Raw genomic sequence first — 19,218 nt, forward strand, 5'->3', positions numbered from 1 at the left:
TTGAATGTAATATTTGAAGAAAAAAATAATCCAGTAAAACCAGAATAAATAATTGTGTAATTGTGAATAATTATATTGCTTTAACAAATCAAAACTTTGAAGAATATGAGGACATAAGAAATAGAATCAGGATACAGCGTCACATACAGCATACAATCCTCCAACACTTTTGCCATCTCCAATGGGATCCCACAACCGGCCACATCTTCCCATCTCCACCCCTTTCTACTTTCCACAGAGACCGCTCCCTCCGCAACTCCCTGGTCAACTCGTCCCTTCCCACCCAAACCACCTCTTCCCCAGGTACTTTCCCCTACAACCGCAGGAGATGCAAAACCTGTCCCTTTACCTCCCCTCTTGACTCCACCCAAGGACCCCGACAGTCTTTTCAGGTGAGGCAGAGGTTCACTTGCACCTCCTCCAATCTCATCTACTGTATCCGCTGTTCCAGGTGTCAACTTCTGCACATCGGCGAGACCAAGCACTGGCTCGGCGATCGTTTCGCTGAACACCTCTGCACAGTCCGCCTCAACCTACCTGATATCCCGGTTGCTCAGCACTTTAACTCCCCCTCCCATTCCCAATCTGATCTTTCTATCCTGGGCCTCCTCCATTGTCAGAGTGAGGCCCAGCGCAAATTGGAGGAACAGTACCTCATATTTCGCTTCGGTAGCTTACACACCAGCGGTATGAACATTGACTTCTCGAACTTCAAATAGTCCTTGCTTTCCCCCTCTCTCCATCCCCTCCCCCTTCGCAGTTCTCCCACCAGTCTGACTGTCTACAACTACATGCTATCTTTGTCGCGCCCACTCCCCTGACATCAGTCTGAAGAAGGGTCTCGACCCAAAACTTCACCCATTCCTTCTCTCCAGAGATGCTGCCTGTCCCGCTGAATTACTCCAGCATTTTGTGTCTACCTACTAAAAGGAATCAGGAGTTGGCTCATTTGGTCTCTCTAATTTGGTTTAACTGTTCAATAAAATCTTTTACTTCAGTGCCATTTTCCTGCATCCCTTGATACCTCTAAAATCTTTTGATCTTTGTCTTGCATATACTCAGCAGCTGAACCTCCACAGCCCTCTTAGAGATTTACAAAGATTCATTACCCTGTTGGTAAAGATATTTCTTCTCATTGCTAAAGGGCCTGTCCCACTTTAGGCGATTTTAAGGCGACTGCCGGCGACTGTCAATGTCGTAGCAGATCGCCAAACTTTTCTTTTACCCGATGACAATGACCATGACATTGCCGAGTCAGGTCGAGATTACACCGTCTTCAGAAACATCGCAAAATTCTCACGCTGTCAATGCTTCTCCGGCATCCTCATTTTCGCTGAAATCACTGACAAGTCGGTAAGTACTTGAGAGTTTTGAACTATAACATCTTGCCCGGGTTACTTGAAAACCAAGCTTCACTGTAACAAGGCATAAACTGGATTTACTTCCAGTTTACTAATAGCTGTATTAAGTGGATTTCTGTGAAAAGTGTGTGGGCATTCTTTGAAAATGTACGGGAGATGCATATCTGGTTTCTGGGTTGCATATCTGGGTTGGGAGCCTACTTTAAATGTAATAGCTGATGGCCATAAACATCGCAAAATTCCCACTCTTACCTGACCGTCAAACTGTCGCCTCCAATCTACCTGTCAAATGTTCTGACAGTAAATAAATTGGTTAAACACAAGTATTTTATGGTATTTTGAAATGACTTTACTTATTTTAAGATTATGTGCTTCTAAATGCATCTACGAGAACCTAGCAAACCTGAGGACAGCAGGCGACAGCGCCCGCAATAAGCAACGATACCTGGCGACAAGCCAGCTGTCGCTGAGAAATCTCACTCCGGATGATTTCTCAGTGACGCGCTGAGATCCACTATGATTCTTGGAAGACTCCTCACGATCATGCCCGCGACAGCCGGCGAACTGTCGGCGACAGCCTAGTCGCCGGCAGTCGCTTTAAAATCGCCTAAAGTGGGACAAGCCCTTAACCCTACAATGTGAGACTGTGACCCATGGTTCAAGACACTGCACCCAAAGGAAACATCACTCTGCATCGATCATGTAAAAAATGTTATATCTTTCCATTGAGATCTCCTTTTATTCCACCAAGATGCAGGACTGAACACCACAAGAGATCCTTCTTCCCTGTGGCTATCAAACTGTACAACTTCTCCTCTTTCTGTTGTGGGGTAGACTGAGACTGACTCCCCTCCACCCCTCTCCTCCCCAATCTTTGCACATCCCCAATCCTTTCCACTCGTCACTTTAATTTCATGTTTCATGTATTTTGTGTTTTTATGATTGTTGGCAGATCAATTTCCCTCCTGGGATAAATAAAGTTCTCGTATCGTATCGTATCGTATCGTATCGTATCGTATCGTATCGTATCGTATCGTATCATATCGTATCGTATCGTATCGTATCGTATCGTATCGTATCGTATTCTAAATGCAAAAGAGTTAGGCAAGGATTTCTGCTTAATCTTTCATATAGCAAACTCACCATCCCATGAACTAATCTGGCGAATGATCACTGCACTATCACAAGCATATCCTTCCTTAGACTGGGGACCAGACATGTTCGTAATGTTGTGGAATATTCCCTCAATAGCCTGAAATGGACTGGGCTGTGTTCATCACAATCTGAGATTCAGAGGGATCAAGAGCAGAGCAGTTACCATACCAGGTTGAGATGTGTCCCATCAGAATACTTTCCATCATGTATCTGTTGGAGATAATCCTTCTGGGCACGACAAATGTTGTCAGACGCCTAAGAACGTAAATACGCTGATGTGCTTTATTGATCATCAGTCATCACATAGTGTGAAGGGACCAGGTTAGGTCGCTGGTGAAATGGACACCTAGGAACTTGAACCTGAGGATTAACAGCAACTCTGTTGATGAAGAGAGGATTGTATTCACCTTCCCCTCCACACCTCCATCCCCTTGGCTTCCTTAAGCCAACAACCAATTAGTTAGTCTTTCTGATGTTAAGGCCACTCTCCCTTTCCATTTCCATTGTCAGAAGAATTTACTTAATGCAATCACCCAAGGTCAACATTATCGACAATGGTTTTACATATTTGGGGGGGAAAATCTGTTTGAAAGTGTACCTGGAGATTACAGAATAATGGGATAGAATGAGTGGATATCTCTTTGGGTGCTGGTGTAAAGGGAAGGAATCAAATTACCCTCCGATATGTTTGAATAAAGATAAAACATATGCAGGCAGTTATTAAGGACCAGGTCCATTGATTTCATCCAGAGACCAGGGATCTAGTCAATATTATTAATATACAGGTGAACATGACCTAATTTTTTTTAAACTTATGAGTTTGTAAGTTGTTTTCACATGTGGCATCGAGGTGCATGTGTGTGCAAATGTGAGTCGCATTCTGAGTGGTCTCATACATTGCTGTTGAAAGTAGAGTAAGTTACTTTCAGTTCCTAGTGTGTATCTAGAGAGGTCATTGATATTCTTCCATCTCTGATCCAGTGGCTTCTTAGTGGTATTTCCAGAGATTAGTTCGGTAGTCACCGCCTGCCAGTTCCCTTGTCGCCTTGGTTGCTTCCTGGCCCCAGCACAATAAATCTCCCTCCTCTTTTCCACCTCTTCCACAAGGAGCACTGTCTGCGGAGTGGGGACACACACTTCTCCCCCACCCCTTCACCCTAATTGACTCACGGTCTCTCTGTTCTCAGGATGCAGCACTTTCTGCAACAATGCAGCTTATTTCTGGAGCCCTGACATTGTTTAAGGCCTGCAAAGTCCCAGCAGTAATGCTAAATTAATTGCCACATTGCCAATATCCGCACTGCCTAACATGTGTGATAGTGCTGGCCAACAGAAACACGCTAGTATTTTTACACAGGGATTACCATCTAAAGTTTCGTCCACACTGCACTGGGTGAACAGCACAATGCTGGATTAACTTCCCAAATCCTGGACAAAGAATGCCTAGCCAATGTTTCAAATGATGATATTTCTTTTCTTCCTGGTGTGCCAGCTCTCTCCACTCGGTGAATATCTCACAGTTCCTCAATTGAGTAACTGCTGCATCTGATAGAAAATATACTTTAAGTTTAGTTTAGTTTAATGATACAGAGCGGAAACAGGCTCTTCGGCCCACTCAGTCTGCGTCGACCAACTATCCCCGCGCACTAACACTATACTACACACACTAGGGTCAATTTACATTTTTACCAAACCAGTTAGCCTATAACCCTGTATGGGAGAGCGGGAGGAAATTGGAGAACCCAAAGAAAACCCATACAGGTTACGGGGAGAACATACAAACTCCTTACAAACAGCACCCATAGTCAAGATCAAACCCGAGTCGCTGGTGCAACTGAAGGAATAGATTCAGGAGATGGGTTTGCAGGAAGATGGCCCATTCTTGATACTGACCCGTCCCTGTTAATCCAAATATTATAATTAAGGTAAATGAACAAGGGTCTAGTTTAAACTGCAAGCATACTGACTGCACTTTGGAGATCACAGCATTTGGCTTTCTAAAAAAATGAATGTCACATTCAAACTAGAAAAATTAGGATCTAATCTTATTAATGTGATTTCTGACAAGTATAATCTAATAATGTGAGCACATGGGCTCCTCCTGAAATGTGGATTTGGTTTAACAAGTAAAACCTGATAAGAACAGTGAAGACAAAAACTGCAGAGCTGATTTTTTTTTTTCAAATGACATTTGACTTTGCTTTATTGAAGCAAGTCATCTGCTTCTAAGAATGTTAAGGTTCTCTAATGTGACAGTGATCCATATTCAGCAATTAGCGACCATTACTTAATTACAGATAAAACAATAATGTTACTGACTGCTGCACTAAACACTATGTGTCCGGGCGAGCGTAATATTGGAGCTGCTTTGGTGGGCCTCAACTCATTAAATTAGACCAATGTGCCCTCAAGGCAGAGGAAGTCAGCTTTGCAAATACAAGCGCCATATGACCCATTGCAGGAGAATATAATGAAAGAACCTTCTGATGTCCTTGGCAGCCACAGGAAATCATTTTCATTCACAACTATTTTCTGGCTCTATAAAAAGAAACAAAGTTGACCTCAACCCACTTGGGGCTAACCTTCGCTGGGGGTAGCTACTGACATCAAAGCATTCCTGCACGTGACAATAAAATGCTAGTGATAAACCGGCCGGCAGCAGACACAGAGCTGCATTCATTGGGCATCTTAATTTAGAACATTGGCCTGTAGGTGCTGAGTCTTGATGTTGACGTAGTTTATAGCGAAGAATGCAGAAGAGCTTTCGGCACAGTCTGCAGAGTGGGAATAGATCACCATATTAAAAGAGTGGGATACACAACAATACAATCCACCAGGCCCCAGAAAGTCAAAAAAAAATTATACTCATTAGGCTGCGGATAGCAGTTTTTAAATGTGTTTTTTTTTACAGCAGGATTATAAAGTAATCAATTAGCAAGGTGTACTTTCTCTCATTCTCTGGCTTCCTTTATTCATTCCGCCTCTCTTGATGACAGCACGCCCTGGTGAAAAAGAGTGGGACTGATAGCAGTATCCTGACCAAGAAGGCAATCTCCTCGTGTGAGGTTGAATGCCAGGAATCAGCCGTAACTAAGGTTGACTAATGTCCCCATGTGGAAATGACAACATGCAGATTGTTCTGGGGTGTCAGTGGATCGGGCTTGAATGGCTAATGAAAGTCATCCCCACCTCAAATGTGGGTTGTGCCAGATATCCTTGTTCAATTACAATTCATACATATCATGGAAGAACTAAATCAAATATGTTAAATTACTTTCATCAACTCGTGATCAGACCATAAAAGTATCTGTGGACATTTTTAGCGGACAACTGCTTAATGCCAACATGTGACATTCCTTTACTCAGTATTCATGATAGAGACATTGCCCAATTTAATGGGCTAATGCTGCTCTGAAATAGTAGGCAAAGGGTTGTATTAAGTATTAATCTATTAATATTGCCCAGAGGAATCCTTCGGGCCTAATAATAAGTTTTTGCTAGACAAATTCATCCTCTCACTTCAACAGTCTGAGACCACATCTGCTTCAAGGAAACCTCCATTACTCCAGTCGCTAAGAAAAGTAAAGTAAACTGGCTCAATGATGATTACCCAGTAGCTCTAACATTGACCATAAAGAGGAGCTTTGATAGATTGGTAATGGCCAACATCTGCGTAAATCCACAGATAATCTCAACCCTCGGTAATCTGCATACAGGAAGAATAGGTCTCCATCATCTGTCTTGCAGTACATTCAGCTCTGGATCATGTCGACAATAAGAACACCTATGTCAGGATGCTATTCAGCTCAACCTTCTGCACCATAATGTAAAATAAGCTCAACTCTAAACCTCTGGACCTAGACCTTGTGGCCTCCACCTGCATATGGCTTCTGATCAGTCTGAAGAAGGGTCTTGACCTGAAACGTCACCCATTACTTTTCTCCAGAGATGTTGCCTGACCCGCTGAGTTATTCCAGCATTTTGTGTCTGGCTTCTGGACATCTTGACCCCCAGGTCTCAGTTAGTTAGAATTAGTCATAATGTTTTCTCCATCCCGACCCTCAATTCCCTCAGGTTTTTGTGCTCAAGCTCTTGCTCCACTCCCCGCACACCCACAACTGTAGGGCCAAATACGTCAACACAATTTTAAAATTTGTCGATGATTACCATTCCTGTTGGTTGGATCCACAACAACAAAGTACAGGATAAAACTTGAGAACCTTGTATCATTCTGTCAGGACAACAACCCAGCCCTTACTGACAGCAAGTGAAAAGAACTGGTTGTTGACCTGAAGAAGAGAGGAGGTGAACGCAGTCCTGTTCTCAGCAATGGAGCTGCTGAAGAGTTTGTGACAGACTTAGGTTCCTTGGCAACCATATCACCAGCAATCTATCCTGGTTTCTTCACATTGATACAGTGATCTCAAAACCGCAGCAGAGTAATTACTTTCATAGGTATCTGAGAGATTTGCCATATCCATAAGGATTCTCTTGGACTTCTACAGATGCACTATATTCTCAGATGGTTGTAGAAACTTCTCTACTCTTGAACCTGCAAGGAATGATGAAAATAACCCAGTCCATCACGGGCTTGTCACTTCCATCCAGTCCATCTGCACGGTCCATAGCAACAGGCAGGCTAGAGATTCCATCAAGGATGCCTGCCATCCAGACCATTCCCATTTCTCTCTTATACATTCCGGATTTACTGGAGCTTGAAAGCTCACATGTCCAGACTGTAGAGCAGCATCTTCTCTACTTCTATCAGACTCCTGAACCAATCTGTTCTTTCCCTCCCCCTTCCCCATAGTGTTGCCACATACTCTTAACTCTACCTCATTCTGTTATTCCATAATTGTATTTTTTATTTTTTTGTTCTACTCAGATCTACTCTACAACCTTGCACCATTCTGCTGTTTTGCACTCACTGTTTTATTTATTATTGCTTATCATTACTGTATACATACTGTGAACTTCATGCGAATTGCATGTGAACTATGAATTTCATTGCTTTCTGATGTATGAAACAATAAACTAATCTGATTCCAAATTGGAAGCTAATTTGCAGCAATAGATTCAGGAAATGTTAAGTGCAGATGAACCTGTGCTCACTGAGATATCTTCAACAGGAATTACCTCGTAATATTTAGGGTTTGGAGTGTTTGTGTTTATTTTTATTTCCACAGAGCCTTTTGAAAGCCTGATTCAGAATTCCAACATTTTTCATTGCTATCACTGGTCTGGTCTGGTCACATCATTTTCAAAATCTATTAGAGGCCCAAAATGCAAGAATTCATTGTGCCTGAATCCCATCTGAATCACTAAATCTGGAGAAAAAAAAAATCAAAAAAAACCAATTAGATGTGCTGCAGGTAGAAATTCAATTAACTTAAGCAGTGCAACTTGTTTGTATTTTGTTAAACTAGTGTAAATGACCACAGAAATGCAATCACTATTTACGTCAGGCGAAAAGAATATCACCTTGTTCTGATAACTGTTACCAGCATTTATTGGCCGAGCAATATGTCTTCAGATGTGTTAAATGTCCAAAGGATAGACACAAAAAGCTGGAGTAACTCAGCGGGACAGGAGCATCCCTGTAGAGAAGGAATGCGGGTCAAGACCCTTCTTCAGATCCAGGCGTGTTAGCTATCAGTTGTACACTCCCTGCCCATCCTTGATACCATTGACATTAATAAGGAATGATTCTCTCACATTCTTTAGTGTTCATGACTACGGGCAAATTTCTTCCCCAACACCCTCTGCACCAATGCACAAACCTGGCATCAACAGATCAGATTAATAAACATTTCCAATTTTCAACTGTTGTAGTTTCTAGTCTTTTGAGAAAGATTTTCAAATCCATTTTTTTCCCAAATGTGAAGGCACAACATAGCCAACTTTTAGAAGTTTTTTAAAGTTACCAAGGATTTTTTTTTTTGGAATGGCCAGACTTATGTACAGCATGGATGCAGATAATTTTCAGTGAAAACATGAGCCATGATTTTAATCTGGAGTCTGCAAGGTTTTGATCTGAACTACCAATCATATGTACCAAAAAAAGTGAACATAAAACACAGAACAGTACATCACAGGAACAGGTCCTAGGCCTACAATTTCTGTGCCAAATATGATGCCAATTCAGACTAATCCAATTTGCCTGCACATGCCCCATGTGCATTCATTCCTTGCTTATTCATGAGAAACCCTACAAAAAACAAAATTTGCATTATTTTAAAATTGCAATTGCTCCTGGGCAGAAGTAGAAGAGGGTTTTTGCTTAAGCCCTCAATTGATAGCAGTGCAATGACTATTTTTACCTTCTGTGGAACCGTGCTATTGCCTCTGGTTTCTCAACCATAAGTCTTGTGTATCAGGCTGACAGCCAAATATATAATTTGTCAAGTCTCACAAAAACCAGATGCCGAGAAGGTTAGCCAGCAGGTTCAGTGAATGTGACATGGTTGTTGTTCTTTTCTAAGTTATCATTATTTTAACTTGCTGTTGTCACAAAGTGCTACTCCACATCCAAACCTCGCGTTATTGATCGTTCCCGTGCTCACAAACTAGACATTCAGCACCCACATGCAGCAATGCCCAGATGACAATCGGGCTAAGAAGTGGCAATTAATGTTCATGTTATGTGATATAATGACTATCCAATGAGATCAGCCACTTCCCCTTGCCATTTAATAGCATTAGTATCATAAAATCCTCTGTCATCAACATTCAGTAAAGTAATTGGACTCACCACATAATTGCTAACCACTGGACTATGTTCAAGGCTAGGTAGTTTTTAGCAAGTGATTCAGTTCCTGACTTCTCAAAACCTTCCAAAGGTTTTGGTTTAGGTTTAGGTTTATTATTGTACTAGTGTACAATGAAATGCTTTGTTTTGCATGCTTTCCAATCAGTTCAGATAATACTGTGCATAATTATTATTGCCATGAGTGGCTTAATAATAGGTAGATCAAAGATACAGAAAGTCAATATAGTTCTCAGTATTGTAGCACACTAGTTTCAGAGACAAAGTCCAATGTTTGCAATGGGGTAGAATATCCTAGCTTATGGAGGGAATGGTTAGAAGCCTGATAACAGAGGGGAAGAAGCTATTCCTGAGTCTGGTGGCACCTTCAAGCTTCTGCATCTTCTGCTTGATGGGAATAGGGAGAAGGAATGACCATGGTGGCGGAAGTCTTTGATTATGCTGGGTGCTTTTCTGAGGCAGCGTAAAGTGTAGATGGATTCAATGGTGGAGAGTTTGGTCTGTGTAATGGACTAGGCTATACCCACAAGTCCGCAATTTCTTCTGGTCTTGGATAGAGCTGTGATGCAACCCGACAGTATGCTTTCTATGGTGCATCTATAGATGCTTGTAAGAGTAATTGGAGGGACACCAAATGTTCTCAGTCTCCTGAGGTAGTAGAGGGATTGGTGTGCCTTCTTGACTGTTGCTTCAATGTGGTTGGTCCTCCACAGATCGTTAGCAATATTTGCACAGGAATATGAAGGAACACACTATATTTGTTCAGATAGGTACAACTTCAACAGCACTTAAGGGAACTGAAGTCTTCTGAGTACCTTCACCTCAAGAACCACAACAATTCCAGATGGTGACTCGTTAAAAGTTCATCTGGGAAATTAGGGAAATGCAACAATTGTTAGCCTTGTCAGTGTCTCCCATCATCTGCCTTGCTCCTTAAAGATCTACTCTTGCTCCGCTTTCCCCTTCCCATTTCACATCTACATGAGAAAGCGCAGTCTCAGGTTCCATGTTGGTGACACTTAGTGATACCTCGCTAACATTGATCTTATTTACTCTGCCTCCTCTATAAACTTTACAAGAATGATCCCAGGAATGAGTAGGTTAACCTATGATGAGCGTTTGTCAGCACTGGGCCTCACTGGACTTTAGAAGAATGAGGGGGGACCTCATTGAAACATACAGAATAGTGAAAGGCTTGGATAGAGTGGATGTGGAGAGGATGTTTCCATGAGTGGGATAGTCTAGGACTAGAGGTCATAGCCTCAGAATTAAAGGAGGTTCTTTTAGGAAGGAGATGAGGAGAAATGTCTTTAGTCTGAGGGTGGTGAATCTGTGGAATTCTTTGCACCAGAAGGCTGTGGAGGAGTCAGTGGATATTTTTTAAGGTAGAGATAGATAGGTTCTTGTTTAGTACAGGTGTCAGAGTTTATGGGGAGAAGGCAGGAGAATGGGGTTAGGAGGGAGAGATAGATCAGCCATGATTGAATGGCAGTGTTACCTTGATGGGTCGAATGGCCTAATTCTAATCCTATTCCTTATGACCTTATGACATAACTATAAGCACTGCATGACCTTGCCCTAGTTCCCAAGCCTAGCAGCATCTCATCCAAAAGCTTCCCATGACTTTCGCTCTGCACTTTTGTGCAATGATTAATGGATATTCCTTCAAGTACCTGTGCCCCAGGCTCTATAATTTTCTGACGGAACAAAAAATATACAATCAGCCTAGCGATATTTTTTTCCTTCAACTGGATTGTGTAATCACCTATAATTTATCTAGGACACTCTAAACAATGTCACAAACATCCCAGCAATTCAAAGTAGATCTTGTTACAATTATTGAATCTTGCACTAATCTGTCAAATGATTGACAAAATATTTAAATTTGTTAGATGAAACGAAACTCGAATAATCTCAGACTTTTAATGTGGTTACGCAGGAAAGAAAACAATGCTGCCGCAGGAAAGGGCATCCCTTTCACTTCTAGAACAGCGCATCAAAATAATTGCCTGAAGGATATGTCCTCCTTTTTTAATGCTCTACATGGAATCTATCAACTCTGTCCCACTCTCATTGTACCTGCTAATGTTATACGATGCTATGGGCAGCCAGCACCTGGAGGACATTTCTCATCCCTGCCATGTTAAATGGTTATTAGTTCCATGAGACTACTCATGGGACCAACCTTCATTGTCATAGACAAAAGCCACTGAGACACGAGTCTAAGAAAATGTTTTGGAAGACATAGATTTTTACTGGCGAAATAAAATTATAGTTAAAGAGTTAATCAGCATGGAACCAAGTCCTTTGGCCCAACTTTCCCAAGCTGACCAATCTGTACACTTAGTCCCACCTGCTTGCATTTGGCCCATATCTATCTAAACTTATCCTATTCGTCCCTGTCCAAATGTTTTTTAAACATTGTGATAATACCTGCCTTAACTATCTCCTCCGGCAACTTTTTCCATGTACCTACCACCCTTTGTATAAAAACGTTGCCCCTCAGTTACTACTAAATCTATCCCCCCCTCATCTTAAACCTATGTCCTCAGCTTCCTGATTCCCCTACTCTGGGTGAAAGACTCTGAGCATTTACCCTATCTATTCCTCTCATGATCTTATACACCTCTATGTGATCACCCCTCATCCTCTGCATGCGAAGGAATAAAGTGCTAGTCTGCTCAACCTCTCCCTATAGCACAGATGCTCGAGTCCTGGCAACATCCTTGTAAATCTGCTCAGCGGTAGAGTTGCTGCCTACCAGCGCCAGGGACCTGGGTTCGATCTTGACTGTGGGTGCTGTCTGTACACAGTTTACATGTTCTCCCTGTGACCATGTGGATTTTCTCTGGGTGCTCCAATTTCCCCTCACATCCCAAAGACATGCTAGTTTGCTGGTTAATTGGCCTCTGTAAATTGTACCTAGAGTGCAGGATAAAACTAGTGCCCGTGTGATCGTTGGTCCTAGTGGACTCAGTGGGCCGAAGGGCTTGTTTCCACACTGTAAACTAACATATTTCCTATGACAGGGTGACCAAACTGAACACATACTCCACATGTGGCATCACCAATTTCTTGTACAACTGTAAAACGACCTTCCAACTTCTACACTCAGATTGATGAAGACCAATATCCAAAAAGACATTCAGAGAATCTATTAGAAGAACCTAGGTCAATTTATGTAGGAAGGAACTGCAGATGCTGGTTTACACCAGAGATAGACACAATATGCTGGAGTAACTCAACAGGACAGTCAGCATCTCTGGAGTGAAAGAATTGGTGACTTTTGTGTCGAGACCTAAGAAGGATCTCGACCCAAAACGTCACCCATTCCTTCTCTCCAGAGATGCTGCCTGTCCCACTGGGACAATTTAGCGAAGGTGATAGGAGGTATTTCTTTTTATTCTGGGTCAAATGCAATTTAGACGAGTGGTCAGGAAATGGTTGAAACCAAGATTCATTCAGGAAATAGCAAGATGCTGTCACAATAAGATATGGTATTTCCAGGAGTGAGTTGGAATAGCTTGTTGAGAGTCTTCTTACCTTATGATATGAAACCAATTACCTTCAAAACGAATACAAGTTATGCGATGATTAACCGTCAATGAATAATGTTTCAACAATTGTAGATATTAATTGAAAAATACATATAATTAATCCTAAAATAAAAGTGTTAACTTTGATAGATGAACAATTTTATTGTAGAATTGTCCAAAAACTTAACCCAAAGTAAAATTTAACAACAGACATTAACAACAATAAATTACAAATATCACTGTGTGAAAATAAGGATATTTCTGAATTTTACTTAATACAAGTCAAAAACATTATTGTGCTATTTTTTTTTTCTTGCAATACCTCAAATTAAATTCAGGAAACAAGCATTCAACAGGAATTCCAGGAGGAATCCCCGGAGAGTGTTCGGGAGCATGACACCAGGTAGGCTTTTTCACTTCCTGGTCTGGGATGTTCTGAGATCATCTCCATCTTACTCTCAACACAGATAAGAAATCTAAACCGGAACCTTTCAGAAACTAAATGACATTCTTATCATTAGACCTAGGTGCCTGTCGTTAATACCTTCATTGTTGTATAACTTTAAATGTCACCTGAACAAAAGGGAGCACACGGAAATGTAAGATTATTTGGAAAGGCACACATGTATCCTTACAGCATGAATTTGTGCATTAGCATGTACAACCTCATGTTATGCAAGTGTATTTCAGAAGGTCCTTTGAGGGTTCATAGGCCATGCCCTACCCTGTGCACAAGTAAAAGTGCATCTCTTTATAATGAAAACATGTCTTTAAGAGCATTCAGATTTGCAAACACAAAAATAATTGTCTGCACTCAATAGATCAAATGACCATTATTTTAACATTATTTTATTAATGTTGGACGGTAAAATAAAACAAAAACAGCATGTAAAGCAAGCTGGGAGATGGTCAGATGAAAGGAATTTGAGTTTACCTGATATGCCTTTATGTTGCTGTGACATGTTCTTCTACGCTGAAGAGTGGCCTCAGGGGTGAAATCTCCCGATAAAGGCCGTTATGAATGTTGGACATGTCTATCCTTTGGGACCTGTGGAAATGTTATTCATCAAAAAAAGTGAGTCTTTTCTCAGTCTTCGATCATGTCCCCAATGACATTAAGTTTCTAACATCATTCATTGTTTTTGCACATGTAACTTTGAAGGTGACAGTTGACTAGACAGGTAAGGCAATGAAAATAAGAATCAAGTAGGCTGCATATACACTTGAAGTAGCAATTAAAAAAACTTTCTATGCAGCGGACATAACAGAGCAACAGACAGATTACAAAGTGAATGTAACCATTGATCAGATTTCCCATACAGCAAAGGTAACTGTCAAAAGTGCTGCTTATGCTGTCCAAGCCGCAAGCAAGGAGGCGCTCGAGGCATTGCAAGTAACAGTGAAATAAGATGCAGGTAAAATGAAAGAAGCAATGCAAAAAGTTATCTATGCACTTCAGAGAAATCAAAAGCTGAATAGCCCATCTATGCAGCATTGTAAGTGCAAGAGGGGATGTGTAAATGGTAAGTTGTAAACTAGTAATTCATTGCATCCATCACAATAACATTAATAACTGATGTCACAATAACTATTCTGACCTCAAGATAACCAGCTTCTGAAATTTACGCCGAACAGTGATAATTTTAAAAAAACAAGTGTTTAAAATCTTTTTTTAAATCACTGCTTTGTGGGGCTGAATCTTCCAGGCTGTAGCCAATGATTCAGAAGGGAAACCATTAAAATTCAGCCATTCCTTAGGTAATAATACTTGGACTGAATGTGGACCTCATGAAATATATCTGTGACTAAGCTATATCAGCAGATGGACCCTCGCAATGGAGTCTGGACATGTTGGGATTTCCCCGCACTGCACTGGGATTCTACCTCTATGATCCAATGTCATACAAACCAACTGAGGATCAGAAATCCTATGAATCGGGATTTCCAGCTGGGAGATTAGGAAGAATCAGGTAATTTGTTTTATGTTACTTATTTCATTTTATTTTGATATATTAATCAATTTGTGATCTTTCAATACATTAATATATTTCGAAACTTTTTAGAATAATCTTTTTAAAAATGTAGTTATTTTTAAGTATCACTATATGAGAGAGACATTTAGGAACTGTTAAGAAAGCCTGACTGGTTTGGCGGGTGGGGGGAGGGGGGGACAAAGAGTTTGGTCCCCAACCTTATTGGAGTGGGGTTTCAGAGATGCAACCCCTGGGGCTCAGGGACTTCTGTCATCTTGCTCTTGCTCAGCAAAGAGGCGCTGTTCTTGAATCTAGTGGTACATGCTTTCAAACTTTCAGAGTCATGGAGTTATAAAGCATGGAAATGGTTCTTCAGTCCAACTTGTTCATTTCGCCCAAAATGCCCTGTCTAAGCTAGTCCCATTGGCCCACCTTTGGCCCATATCCCTCTAAACCTTTCCTGTCCATGTATCTGTTCAAATGTCTTTTAAACAATGTTTCTACCACTTCCTCTGGCAGCTTCTTCCATATACTTACCACCCTCTCTATGAAAAAAACCCTCAGTTCCTATTAAATGTTGTCCTCTCGCCTTAAAGCTATGCCCTATAGTTCTTGATTTCCCTACCCTGGGATAAATGACACCATATCTATTCCCTTCCCAATGTTGTCCACCTCTTTAAGAGCATCCCTCCGCCTCCTACACTCCATGCAATAAAATCCAACCCTGCCCAAAATCTCCCTATAGCTCAAACCCTTGAGTCTTGGCAACATCCGTGTAATTCTTCTTTACACCCTTTCCTGTTTAATGGCATCTTTCCAACACCAGAGTGGCCAAAACTGAACACAATACTCACCAACTAAATCACCATCCTCACTAACATTTTGTACAACTGTAACAACACCCCAACTTCTATATGCAGTACTCTGACTGATGAACCCCAGCAGGCCAAAAGCCTCTTCACCACCTTATCTACCTGCGACTATCAGGGAACCTTTTACTTGTATTCCTAACTACCTCTGCTCTACAACATTCACCAGGACCTTACCATTAACTGTGAAGCTCCTGCCTTGATTTGACTACTCAAAATGCAACATCTCACGCTTACATGAATTAAAATTCATTAGATACTCCTCAGACCAATTGTCCAGCTAATCAAGATCCTGGTGCAATTCTGGATAACCATCTTTACTGTCTACGTTACCATCTATTTTAGTGTCATCTACAAACTAATTATTCCTTGTACATTCTCATCCAAATTGTTGATATAGATGACAAATAGCAATGGGGCCAGCATCAAACCCTGATACACACCACTAGTCACAGGCCTCCAGTCCAATAAGCAACCTTCCACCACCACTCTTAGCTTCCTACCACAAAGCCAATTCTGCATCCAGTTAGTTAGCACCCATTGGATCCAATAAAATCTATCCTTCCAGAACAGGCTCTCATGCAGAATCTTATTAAAGGACTCACTGAGGTCCATATAGATAAACTTATGCCCTGGCCTCATCAGCTTTCTTGGTTACTTCTTCAAAAAACTCAATCAATTTATGAACTATGATCTCTTATGCACAAAGCCATTGCTGACTATCCCTAATCAACCTTTGTCATTCCAAATACATTTTTGTTTCTTCTGCAAGACAGGAGAGGGGAGAAGAGGGATTGACCAGGCTGTGAGTGGTCCTTTATTATGTTGGTTGCTTTCATGAGACAGCGTGAAGTATACACAGTATCAATGGGGATTGGGGTGCAGGCTGGTTTGTGTGATGGACTGGGCTGCACCCACAACTCTGTAATGTCTTGTGGTCTTGGGCACTGCAGATGCTATTCCAAGCTGTGATACATCCGGCAAGGATGCTTTCTACTGTGCATCTGTTGAAATTGGTAAGAGTCATTAGAGACATCCAAATTCCATTAGTCTTCTGAGGAAGTAAATAATGACAACAGTTGTCAGGTATTATCTTAATTCATTCTTTGACAAGATCTTCGTTATCTTTTCATTGAATCGAGAGCATATTTGACCTTTTCCCTTATTTCTATAGCTTTTCTCTTCCGCAATTGTCACATTTGTCACATCACTGATCAGCCTAACCCACCCAAAGACAACGAGAGAATACATGAGGATACAAGAGAATGCAGATGATGAACTCTGGAGGAACTCAGTGAAAAATACCTTTGCAACATTCTCAACGAAAATGATAATGAAAATGTAAATTGTACACACTCAAAATTTATTCCCAGCACAGACTCATGGCAATAAAATAAATATTTTCCTGTTAGGTCTTTGAGCGTTTTTATTTCTTTTTATCAATTAATGCTGAGAAATGTAAGCTTTACTTATTAAGGGGCCCAGTTTGAAGATCTCATTACAACAAATGGCAACACTCGGCAATACATCACATTCTTTCAGATAACAAAAAAAATATCATGCGGATTGTGACAAAATCCGCATGATATTTTTTTTGTTATCTGAAAGAATGACTACTTCACATTAAAAAAAAGGAATAGTTCACCTCTGAGGACGTTTAGGATCCAATTATATAGGGATGAGCAGAGACATTGTTTTCTGAGTTTAATTTTGACTCCATTTGATTTAATGTTGTACTCCTTCTACACATTAGTTTATTCTCCTAATGACGAAGATTTTTTGTTTCACTTTGCTACAACATAGAAACAGGCTCTTTGGCCCATCGAGTCCACGCCAACCAACAATATTCCATTCACACTAGTTCTATGTTATAACACTTGCACATCCAATTCATATGCACGAGGGGCAATTTTTAGAAGCCAATTAATCAGCACAGCTGCATGTGGGAGGAAACCAGAGCACCCTGAAGCAACCCATGTGGTCACAGGGAGAACATGCAAACTCCACACAGACAGCACCCGAGGTCAGGATCGAATGCGGGTCTCTGCCACTGTGAGGAAGCAGCCCTACCAGCTGCGCCACTCTGCCACCCTTGTATGTGGCATATGATCTGCTCACTAATGGTCAGGGCCACCTCTATATGAACCAAGCTCCTTCCTTGGTTCAGTCACTTCTTGGAAATGTCAAAGACTGGAAAGCATAGGTTTGTCAGAGTGGAAAAGTTTAAAGGAGATGTGCAGGAGAAAGTTTTTTTACTCAGAGTGGTGGGTGACTGGAACATTTTGCCAAGGATGATGGTGGAAATAGATGCCATTTAAGAGCCGTAAATTGGCATTTGGATTTGCAGTGAATGGATGGAAATGGATCATGCACACGCAGGGGAGCTTAGTTTAACTTAGCATTGTTTTCAACACAGATATTGTGGGCTGAAGGGCCTGTTCCTGTGCTGTACTGTTTATTTTTCTGAGGTCTAGAGAATATCTGCTTGGCCTTCTCGTTATGTTCCAGCCGACGGCACAACTCAACCCTTCATTCCCTCACAAGAACATCGCAAATAGATTGCATCTCTGTCAGAGGCCCAAATAAGGCATAAGTAAGTCAAACAAGTGCCAAGGAGAACCAAAGATGAAATACGAACAGGGATTGGTTTGGTAAACACTCCCACCTCCTGCCCTAAAGTCATCTTAACCCCACAACCTTCCTTTCATTTTAACTTGCAAAGCTTTCTATAGTTAATATGAGAAGATTATTGCTGTGAAAGATAATATTGTAATACTGAATCTCTATGGTTCAAATTGAGAGTGCAGCTAGATTTTTGTTTTGAATACTGCAACATATGTTCAAAGAAAATATCAAGAGTCTTCTGGGAAAATGGAACTGGTTAGTAGCTCTTTAACCCCAAGCACTGGGTGGTATTTGTGTTTGCAGAGTTAGGTATAAATGTGTACATGTTGTGGATTATAGCATGGATTTAGAAGAATGCAAGGAATTCCCAAGACATCAAGGTGAAACAGTTAAGAACAGGATTTACCTCAGGGAAACAGAACAGTAGTAATTGTGTTAAAGCCAGTGAATGGCTTTGATGTTCCACCTGCTGAGTCCTGGATAGCCAGCTGCAGGCTTACTTTCACCTGCCCTGGCATTCCTAGGCTATTATTTCATGCAACACTAGCAATGAGTGATCAGGCAAGGTTCAATCCAGGGCCTCCTAGGAAGGAGGGAGGGAGGAAAGGTTGCAATGCTCAGGGGCACAAGTTTAGTTTAGTTTAGTTTAGTTTAGTTTAGTTTAGTTTAGTTTAGTTTAGTTTAGTTTAGTTTAGTTTAGTTTAGTTTAGTTTAGTTTAGTTTAGTTTAGTTTAGTTTAGTTTAGTTTAGTTTAGTTTAGTTTAGTTTAGTTTAGTTTAGTTTAGTTTAGTTTAGTTTAGAGATACAGTGCGGAAACAGCCCTTCAGCCCACTAATTCCGCGCCGACCAGCAATCAACCGTACACTAGCATCATCCTACACACTAGGATACAATTTACAATTTTACCATAGCCAATTAACATACAACCTGCAC

The sequence above is a fragment of the Rhinoraja longicauda genome, chromosome 4 (genome assembly GCF_053455715.1).
Source record: "Rhinoraja longicauda isolate Sanriku21f chromosome 4, sRhiLon1.1, whole genome shotgun sequence".
NCBI lineage: Eukaryota > Metazoa > Chordata > Chondrichthyes > Rajiformes > Arhynchobatidae > Rhinoraja > Rhinoraja longicauda.